At 32.2% G+C, this 11,418-nt stretch overlaps 1 long non-coding RNA gene across 1 annotated transcript; it reads left to right on the top strand.

The window, feature by feature from the left end:
• The first annotated feature begins 2,425 nt into the window (after window positions 1-2,425).
• Window positions 2,426-3,924, top strand: LOC127710395 (uncharacterized). The gene is made up of 2 exons (XR_007986166.1): window positions 2,426-2,660; window positions 3,615-3,924. It is a non-coding gene; the product is annotated as an uncharacterized LOC127710395 (long non-coding RNA).
• Window positions 3,925-11,418: the final 7,494 nt, after the last annotated feature.

An 11,418-nucleotide genomic window follows, 5' to 3' on the forward strand; every position in this document is an offset into this window, starting at 1 on the left:
TGATCACGAATGCGGCCACTTACATTCTAGACAATAACCAACTGCAAAGTGACGTTTTATGGCATATTTGATAGATTTTTCATATTTAAGCCTCCATTTGAGCGTCTTTAATGACCAAATCAGTCCAAATCTTTTACATACACTAATTGAATCGACTGAAGTAGACACTTAAGTGTTTAAAAAATGTCAAAAATCTTTCATTAGATGTACTTTGAATATTAGGCCAAAACTAGCCCTTACCGGACCTTCTCCTTTTGTCTTTAAATCTAATGTAGCTGACTCAACAGTTTATACTTTGCCCGGTTTACTTCCTATTGAAGCTGAAATCCATATTAAAGCTATTAATCTATTTGGAAATATATCAAGAGCTAAGTGTGAACCAATTAAATGGCGGCTAGCTGAAAGACAGCTACAGATAAAATCTCACAACAGCCATAGTTGGTTTATTGAAATTAAGGAAATATGTTTTAAATATGGAATTACAGACTTATGTTTATCTGAACAGCCCTTTATCAAAATTTCAATGGAAAAAGTTAGTTAAATCCAATAAAGTATGCCTATTGGACGTAAACAAATATTAATGAATCAAAAGGATATTCAACACTAAAATTCATGGATCATAAATATAACATTGGACCTGTACATCCTTTAGCAATTTCGGTCAATGCAAATCTAAAAGATATCAGAAAAATTCCTTCACGTCTTAAAATTGCAACTGGGAACTATATCTACAAGCCCATATGCTTCCTTTTTCTAAGAAATATATCAGTTCAATTTATAAATTATGTAATAAAGCGGTTGAAACAGTTGGACACTTTATCCTGTTATGTGAAGAATTAGAAGAAGCAGGAAAACCACTTATATTAAAAACTTTAGACATTACTAAGAAGTTTGATTCTAGCTAAAGATACAACATCCCTTCCAGCTGATCTTCTCCAGTTAATTATCAACCCATTCTGTTATGTGGACATTGATGTAAACAGAAATGCTTTTGAGGAAACCAGTAATATCTTAGAACCCCTGTGTAGACAGTTGCTATATAATTTACATAATAAACGCTATGCTATATTAGCTAATCTTGATAACTTAAGCAGTAGAAACAATTTAACATTATTCAAAATATATTCGGGAGTGTATTCATCCTTAAGCTTGTGGTGGTAGAAACTTTTATTATTATAGTTATATTTATCATATACTTAGTAGTAAATACAGATAAATTGTATGTGTAATACAATCATTGGCAAGCGTGCTGTATCAGCCACCCGTGATGATATCGATATCAGCACGGTTGCAAAGGCTTTATCACACCTTTAATCTGTATGAAGTCACGTCATCGATTGCAGTCACTGTTGCAGGCTTTATCAAACCCCTAATCTGTATGACGTCATGTCAAACCTATAATCTGTATGACGTCATTTCAAACCTCCTTATCTGTATGACGTCGTGTCACAAAAAACATCTACGTGAGGTATATGTATATAATAAAGTGTATTTGATATGGCTTTTCAATATCACATACCGTATCAACCCTCAACCAATATAATCCCTCGAGCAGAGCTGTTGGATTATATTGGTGTTTCGGGTTGATACGGATGTGATATTGAAAAAAATCATATGATATTCTCTATATATCAAGTGATGACAGCTGTGTAGTATATTGTTATTGTGTATTGACATTTTCCTCCGAGTGATTGGAGATGTGCCTTGATTGGCAGAAATTCGATTACAGATTAAAGATTACTGATCCATGAAGAAAAAAAGAAACATGGCAATTACATGGCTATTATATAATTACACCCTTTTGTTTGTTATATTTTGTTTTTTCATGTGTTTTGTTTTTGTATGATTTTTGAAAGGTTTTTTGTTTGTTGTATTTCTTTCGATTTTTTTTTGTGCGCAATATTCTTTTGTTTTTTGTAGGATTTTTCAAGGTTTTTTTTTTTTGCGTCCGTTTGAATGTATTTTTTGGGGTCTGTAACTGCTAGTAGTCCTTTGTTAATTTATGCATCATTGTCATTTTTCTTAGTTTCTTTTGTTACCTATTCTGACATTGGACTCGGACTTCTTTCAAACTGATTTTTACTGTGCGTATTGCTTTGTGTTTGTTTATTCTACATTGGCTAGAGGTATAGGGGGAGGGTTGAGATCATAGCCAGAAATTAGTAGTACTTTTGCTAATTAATATTCATAATATGTAAATGAGAATTGTACCACGTGATAATAGTTTGAACTGGACTGGCTTGATATCATTAAAATCTTTAAAACACGGATATTATAAGTTGCCCGTCACAGAGTCCTTGTTTATAATCACTCTGATATTTCCGTAAAGTTGTGCAGGTGGAAGAAAGGTCCGCTGATGTAGGCCCTGAGGTATCCGGTGCCCTCTGGTATCCGGGGAAATTGGTCATCGATTAATTCGCACGAAAATATAGTTCTCTATTTGGATCAATCTTAATACCAAATTGTTATGTGACTTAATACCAAAGAGCAAAATTGATACAATGCTTGGGTATATAATTATGCTGTAATTAAATAATCTCTTCATTCTAAATGTAGAACTTCATGGACGTTGTATTGTTTATGTTATGTATTTGTTAAGGTGAACTGAGTTTATTGGAGATGAAGTGGTTGCATTTTGTGGGTTTTTGGGGTGACCTCAGGTAACCCCCGTAATTAAAGAATAGTAAATACTAGGCTATGGTATATAATTATGCTGCAATAAACTAATTTCTTACTTCTGAATGTAGGACTTCATGGACATGATGGACATTGCATAGTTTATGTAATATATTTGTTAAGATAACTTGAGTTAAATGGGTTATATTTCTTGATTTTTGGGGGTTACCTCAGGTACCCTTGTAATGAAATAATAATAGATACAATGCTAGGGTATATAATTATTCTGTAATAAATTATTTTCCTCATTTTGAAATGTAGGACTTCATGGAAGTTATATTGTTTGTGTAATGTATTTTTTAAGGTGAACTGAGTTAATTTGAGTAAAATGGGTTTTATTCGGCTTTTTTGGGGGGTGACCTCAGGTACCCCATGTAATGAATGAATAATAGATACTATGCTATGGTATATAATTATGCTGCAATAAACTAATTTCTTCATTCTGAATGTAGGACTTCATGGACATGATGGACATTGTATAGTTTATGTAATATATTTGTTAAGATAACTTGAGTTAAATGGGTTATATTTCTTGATTTTTGGGGGTTTCCTCAGGTACCCTTGTAATGAAATAATAATAGATACAATGCTAGGGTATATAATTATTCTGTAATAAATTATTTTCCTCATTTTGAAACGTAGGACTTCATGGAAGTTATATTGTTTGTGTAATGTATTTTTTAAGGTGAACTGAGTTAATTTCAGTAAAACGGGTTTTATTCGGCTTTTTTGGGGGGTGACCTCAGGTACCCCATGTAATGAATGAATAATAGATACTAAGCTATGGTATATAATTATGCTGTAATAAACTAATTTCTTCATTTTGAATGTAGGACTTCATGGACGTTGTATTGTTTATGTTATGTATTTGTTAAGGTGAACTGAGTTTATTGGAGATGAAGTGGTTGCATTTTTGTGGGTTTTTGGGGTGATATCAGGTAACCCCCGTAATTAAAGAATAGTAAATACTATGCTATGGTATATAATTATGCTGCAATAAACTAATTTCTTCATTCTGAATGTAGGACTTCATGGACATGATGGACATTGCATAGTTTATGTCATATATTTGTTAAGATAACTTGAGTTAAATGATAATATTTATTGGTTTTTTTTTTTTGGGGGGGGGGGGGGGGTGACCTCAGGTACCCCCTGTAATGAATGAATAACAGATACAATGCTAGGGTATATAATTATTCTGTAATAAATTAATTTCTTCATTTTAAAATGTAGGATTCATGGACGTTGTATTGTTTGTGTAATGTATTTTTAAGGTGAACTGAGTTAATTTGAGTTCAATGGGTTATATTCGTTTTTTTAGGGGTGTGACCTCAGGTACCCTCTGTAATAAAAGAAAAATAGATACAATGCTAGGGTATATAATTATCCTGTAATATTTTACAACAGATTACATAAGGGCTTTATTAAACCAGTCTTCCTACACTACAGATTACCTGATTTCACCTTCATTCAACCAGTCTTTATACACTACAGTGTATTCAGATTTGTTTTATAAAAGTGACCTCAGGTAATCTGTCTATAAAGACTCGTTTAATAACGATGACCACAGGTTATCTGTGTATGCAGACTGGTTTAATTAAGGTGACCTCAGGTAATATGTGTGTATGAAGAGTGGTTAAAAAAGGTGACCTCAAGTAATCTGTAGCGTATTGAGATTTGTTTAATAAAGGTGACCTCAGCTAGTCTGTTGTGAATGTAGACTGGTTTAATAAAGGTGACCTTAGGTAATCTGTGTATTAAGATTTGTTTAATAAACGTGACCTCAGGTAATCTGTCTATAAAGACTGGATTAATAAAGGTTACCTCAGATAATCTGTTGTGTATGAAGACTGGTTTAATAAAGGTGACCTTAGGTAATCTGTAGTGTATTGGGATTTGTTTATTGCATATTCAATGTGCGCAATGAATATACAACTGCAGATTTGTTTTGTTTCATTCCTTCGCAAGAATAATATAAACAACAAACAAACAATTGAAATTTGAAATTTGGCTGATTATTTGTCATGGCATTTATTCAACAATATTCAACAGTATAAACCAACAAACAACCAACATCAACAAACTGGCCAACAAGTTAAAACTTGATGACAATTGGTCACTGAAGGGAAACCAACAGTAAATGCATAACAATTTCTAGCTGCTGGGGGGCAGATCCATAACAGCTTAATGAACGATATTTGAATAAATCACTGCCAGTTGAATCATGTTGATGATGACATCCAACACACTTTCCATATAAAACGGAATGCCATGACGATAGATATTTTCTTTTTAATTATTCCTGCAAATTCCTTGAATATTCAGGTTTCATTGGATCTGCCGATGAATATTGAAACGTCTGACAATTTTGATGATACATGACAATCTAATTGGAACATTCAATACATTTGGATCTGTTCACCATGTAATCTGAAAAATAAACTAAAAACAGCAGCAATTTTGTTTGTTAAAGGGAGGGAGGGTGGGTTGTGCAATCTTGTTGAAAAATACTCGTGGAATGAAAATTTAGCGGGAACACGTGTTTATATATGACCAAAGTCCACGAGGCGCTTCAAAGCATATTCTTTCGTACGTTTAAATATATGGTTGTAAGTATTTAAATGGCAAAACGTAAATAATGGACTGACGTACATTTGAAAAACAATAAACAAATAAATGTATTGTTAATGCAATAAATCAATTTAATTATTAGATCATTAAATTTTATTATTGCATATTCAATGTGCGCAATGAATATACAACTGCAGATTTGTTTTGTTTCATTCCTTCGCAAGAATAATATAAACAACAAACAAACAATTGAAATTAGAAATTTGGCTGATTATTTGTCATGGCATTTATTCAACAATATTCAACAGTATAAACCAACAAACAACCAACATCAACAAACTGGCCAACAAGTTAAAACTTGATGACAATTGGTCACTGAAGGGAAACCAACAGTAAATGCATAACAATTTCTAGCTGCTGGGCAGATCCATAACAGCTTAATGAACGATATTTGAATAAATCACTGCCAAAATTGGCATTTTAGTGAACTCTCAATCAAATGCTAATCCGCCATGACAATTTAATAAGCAGCATAAATTCAATGAAAATATAATCAACTAGTTGTTATTCTTTTTAACATACAACAAAAATAAACAAACAACATCATTCATGCATCGGATAAACAGAATTATTTGGTATATAGTAAAATTGTTCTAAAGCAGTTTGAAATGAATTCAAAAATATATCATTGCCAATAAACGACAAATGGACGCCATCATGACTAAATAAAGATTGATGTTTGTCTTCAAAATCAGAATGAGTTATAGTGTAACCCCCAGTTTTATTTAAATGTGATTTAACCCCCCTATTTATACGTTTCCTGGTTGCATCCATTGCTTTCAAATCTTTTGAATATCTCCATTTCAACCTTGGTAAAATACTTGAAAAAATAATTTTACCTCCATTCACCATACGTGCAACTATATCTAGCATAAATTTAATATCAAATAAAAGTTTGGCACAGTTAACAAGTCCAATATCATTGCCACCACAGTGAAGCAAAACAGCATCTGGTAAACCGCAACAATGTATCAAATTCTCTACTATTGGTACAACGTTATATACTGACATACCGGACATTCCTGCCCACATCAACTTGTAGCCTAACTTATGCAACCCCAAATCATTTCCCAAAGGTCTTATTTGACTATGTGATGAGGCTTTGGCAACCAAGGAAGATCCAATAATCCAAACCACAAAAATGCCTGAAAACAATTAAAATTATTTAATTTACCAAACGACTTAGCCTTATATATGATTTAAAAGAATTAGAATTCCATCTCCCCAGGGTTTGTATTTCTTCATCCGTTTTGCCTTCCAAGGCTGCAGTAGTTGCAGCCCCTATTCGGAATGAATGCGTATTAAACTCCTCAGGATTCAAACTAATAAAATTCAAAGCAGACCTTAAAACAGCTAAAAACTGAAAACGAGTCAATTTATTGTGATTAATATGACAAAAAAGTTGGCCTTGAGAATCTGGACGTAACTGTAAGTAATCTTTTAACATTTTGACAACACACAGTTCGTTATCATTATCATTTGAAGACAATATTAAAGTTGTTGAACAACCAATTTGATCCGTCTTTGAAGACATTATAGTAACAAAAACTTCAGAATCAATATCATTAAATTTAATATCTGATATTTTTAAAACATGATTATCAGCATTTTTGTTAACATATGTGATTTCTCCAATTCTCATAAATCCAAAAAAGGCTAAAGCAAATGCTGCCCTAAACAGTTTTGTCTCATAAATTGACTTACAAACATGGTGAAGAATTAATATAAGCCGTTTCAATACATCAACAGTAATAGGTTTTCTTGAATCAACTCTTTTACCCAAACGCTGCATACCTTTTAACATTTTTTCCAAAATGAATGATTTGCTATAATCATTCCAATTATTAATTTTCAACTTATGATTAATTCCTGATAGATATGTGTTTGCAGTGGTGTAGGAATAACCATTTTTTGAAAGATATGCAACATAATTAATTATGTGATCAACAGGCGGTGGCCAACTTTCCTCTATTTGAAAACTGGTCCGAAATTTATTAAATGAACAGATTGCATTTTCATACACATTCATTGTATTTGAAGAAACAGAGTGCTGTAAAAGTTTATTCACTTCGTCTTTAAAAGGTTCCAGAACTCCACTGGAATTGGATGTGGAAGATCGTTGGCTAGTGGTGGTAGACGTCGAAATTTCTGAAAATTTGCACGAGATAATGCATCAGCAATTGCATTGTCCTTTGACAAAATGTGAACAGCTTTAAACTGAAAATTACCAATAAGTGAACAGTAAACAATTAATCTCAAAATGGACATAACTCGTTCAGATTTGCTTGACTTTTTGTTTAAAATATTCACTACTGCCAAATTATCAATGTGAAAAAGTATGTTTTTCTTGTAAAATTGATCAAACCACAAAAATATTGCAAGTGCTATTGGAATGATTTCAAGGTATGTTATATCTTTAAATATTTCTGAACTATTCCATTCGTTAGGCCACTCGAGAAAAGTCCATTTACCATTAAGATAAGCTGCACACCCTTTACCTAATCCACCAGCACTATCTGTATATAGTTCAAGATCAAAATTGATATCCATCCTATATCATTTATATACGAAATCCCATTAAACTGTTCCAAAAATAATTTCCACATTAATAAATCATTTTTCATGCCTGATGTCACCCTAATAAACGGTTTTGAAACTTTACCCATTGTTGAATACAAACGACAACTAAACGCTCTTCCAGCAGGTAGAGCCTTTGTGCAGAAAGCTAATGAACCACATATTGACTGCAATTCTTTTAACGTTACTTTTTTCATGGCTGACAACTTAATAATTCTGTCTAAAAGTTCTTCAACCTTTTTATGTGGAATTTTAACAAGCATATTTACCGTATCAATTGTAAGACCCAGATATTCAATCAGTGTAGTTGGACCTTCAGTTTTTTCATTTGCAAGTGGGACTCCTAAATTTTTGCAAATTTCATCATACTGAAACATCAGTTGTTCACATTCATCAGAATCTGATTTGCCACCAAATAAAAAATCATCCAAATAGTGGTCTATATTATTTGAACCAGACTTGCTTTTTAAAACCCAATGCAAAAAGGTTGAAAACTTTTCGAAAACAGCACATGAAATTGAGCAGCCCATTGCCATTGTCTTGTCTATGTAGTATTCATCTTCAATTTTAAAACCAAGTAAATCAAAATCTCCTGGATAAACCGTAAGTAATCTAAATGCTGACTTAATGTCCATTTTGGCTAATTTAGCACCTTTTCGTAGTTTCTTAACCATATTAACAGCATTATCAAATGAAGAATATTTAACCGCGGTAAACCTTTCATCAATGAAATCGTTAACACTGCTCAATGGCGGATATGATAAATGGGTAATTAGACGAAGTCCCCCAGTGTTTTTAGGAACTAACCCAATAGGAGAACATCTAAGATTAGATATTGGTCGTTTACAAAAAGGACCTGCTATTCTTCCTAATGATATTTCAGATTCAATCTTAAATCTAGCTCCAACAGGATTTGACAAAACAGATTTTAAATTTTTTGATTCAAATGGAAATCTTGGTCCATGATAATTCAAACTAAATCCAAATTTAAAACCATTAAACAAAATTTGTTTGTCCTGTTCATTAGGATAATCTCTTAAAAATAACTGTAATTGTTTAATATTAATAGGTGAATGTCCCATCTTCCAAATATCATATCTATCCTTTGAAAAATCTGAAAGAAAAGGTTAATTTCAATTCATTTGATTAAATCTATGTACTGAATACCTTGTGTTAAATGGTGGCCTATATCTATTTTGTTGAACAAATGAAGGCCTGTTTTGTCGAAACTGGTATGACATTTGAGGTCTATTTTGGTTAAACATTGGTGGCCTCAATGATCCATAATGAAAACCTTGGTTACCTTGTAACCTGTCAAATCTAACACATGATAAGGCTGGATGTTGTAATGAACATTTCATACAGTTATGTCTATAAAAACACTGAGATTTCTGACAAAATCCTTTAAAGTTAAAATCATAACAAGGTTTTTGTAAGTTAGCCTGATAGACTACAGGATTAGGTGTGCCTTGCGATGCCTTTGCAATGAATTTCAACCAAAGAAAGCCATCAATCTCAGACCAAGACTTGGAGTGATTTAGTGATACACGTAATCTAAATTGTCTATCATACTGGTAAACTCTGTCAAAAGGAGCATCTGATATAGCATCTCTTATGATTGACATGTATGTAAACAAGTCTCTTGCTAAGCTAGCATGCTTTTGAAGAAGTATTTTAGAAAAATTTGCAAACGCTTCAGTCCATAATTCAATGTTATTTATAGTATTGACCTTTGAAGGTTTATTGGAAATGACAAGCATTCCATTTTCAACAGTAACACTTTGTTTCTGGTCCACATTGCTATAATATTGACTATTTTGTTTGAGTAGAATACCAAAATCAACATATTCAAAATTCCAAATTTTTTCTTTTATTTGTTGAGAAACAATTATATCAATTTCATTAGCACATGGCATTAACAAGGGACCAGTATTATTTAAAGTATTACCCGGTCCAGCCTGAACTGCTGTAGTTTTCAGCTGTTTCTGAGGTGGAGGCTGATTATTGGGCTCCACAGGTTGATCTGCTTGCTGATGCTCTGGCGCAGCACGCCTTCTATTTCCACGTCTACCTCTGTTGACCACTTGGACAACTTCCTCAGGGACGGGTTCCTCTTCGGGTTCAGGTTCTTCATGAGCAGGTTGTTGAACCCTAACATCGTTTACCCTGGGCCGTAATCTCCGACGATATTCATTCCTTCTCCTAGGCATTTTATAAATGAAATCAATATTAGTATAATGTTTATAAATATATAAAGATGTTCTAATTTATAAAACAGATTACATTGATGCTTCGACTGCATATAGATAAAATCGTGAATTTAACAACTGATCCGTACTTGAAATATATATACAAATATAAATGTGTATATAAGTACGCATCTTAAGACAGCTAGAAGTGTATAATAACCCGCAGTTGTAAATGCAATATATTTGTAATAATTGGGCGTTCCATAATTTGATAACAGGTATAATATAAGTGTCAATTTATTATCAAATTTAAAGACGGCTATATACATGTATGTACAATAACATCCAGCAAACTGAACAGCAGTTGATTTTTAATTAAATAAATGCCGTTACATTTGTAATAATCGGGCGTTCCGTAACTTGAATAACCGGTATAATGTAAGTGTGAATTTAAATCAATACAGGTTAGATAAAGTACGCGAATTAAAATAACTAAGCGTATAATCGTAAGCAAGCCTACACATGCATTTCATAGCTAATTAAATGAGAATATTCAATGCTACAATGGTAAAATAAAAACAAAAACTTACCGATAAAAATACCATGTTTAAGAACTGTGAATTAAATGCAACAACCAGAAGTCAATGAAATTAAACGGTAATAAATAAGCATATATTTAAATGTAATATTGAATTGACAAAAACAATTCATGTATTTAATTGTGAAAGTAAAGGGAAACAAAATTACGACCCCGTGCAAACACGTGTTAAATTTAAAGTTACCTGTTTTACTTTATCGTTACAGGTAAAAAGTTTGCTCTTTAAATGTAAACCAAATTATTAAAGTGAATTTAAATGCATAAAAGTAAACGTATTTAAATATAATGAATAAACTAAATCAACTTATCTTATTAACGCTCTGGTCCTATCCTTGTGCAATCTTGTTGAAAAATACTCGTGGAATGAAAATTTAACGGGAACACGTGTTTATATATGACCAAAGTCCACGAGGCGCTTCAAAGCATATTCTTTCGTATGTTTAAATATATGGTTGTAAGTATTTAAATGGCAAAACGTAAGTAATGGACTGACGTACATTTGAAACACAATAAACAAATAAATATATTGTTAATGCAATAAATCAATTTAATTATTAGATCATTAAATTTTATTAATAAAGGTGACCTCAGGTAATCTGTCTATAAAGACCGGATTAATAAAGGTAATCTGTGTATGCAGACTGGTTTAATTAAGGTGACCTCAGGTAATCTGTGTAATAAGATTTGTCTAATAAAGGTGACCTCAGGTTATCTGTCTACAAAGACTTGATTGATAAAGGTTACCTC

Source organism: Mytilus californianus, unplaced genomic scaffold (assembly GCF_021869535.1).
Source record: "Mytilus californianus isolate M0D057914Y unplaced genomic scaffold, xbMytCali1.0.p SCAF_76, whole genome shotgun sequence".
In the NCBI taxonomy this organism is placed as follows: domain Eukaryota; kingdom Metazoa; phylum Mollusca; class Bivalvia; order Mytilida; family Mytilidae; genus Mytilus; species Mytilus californianus.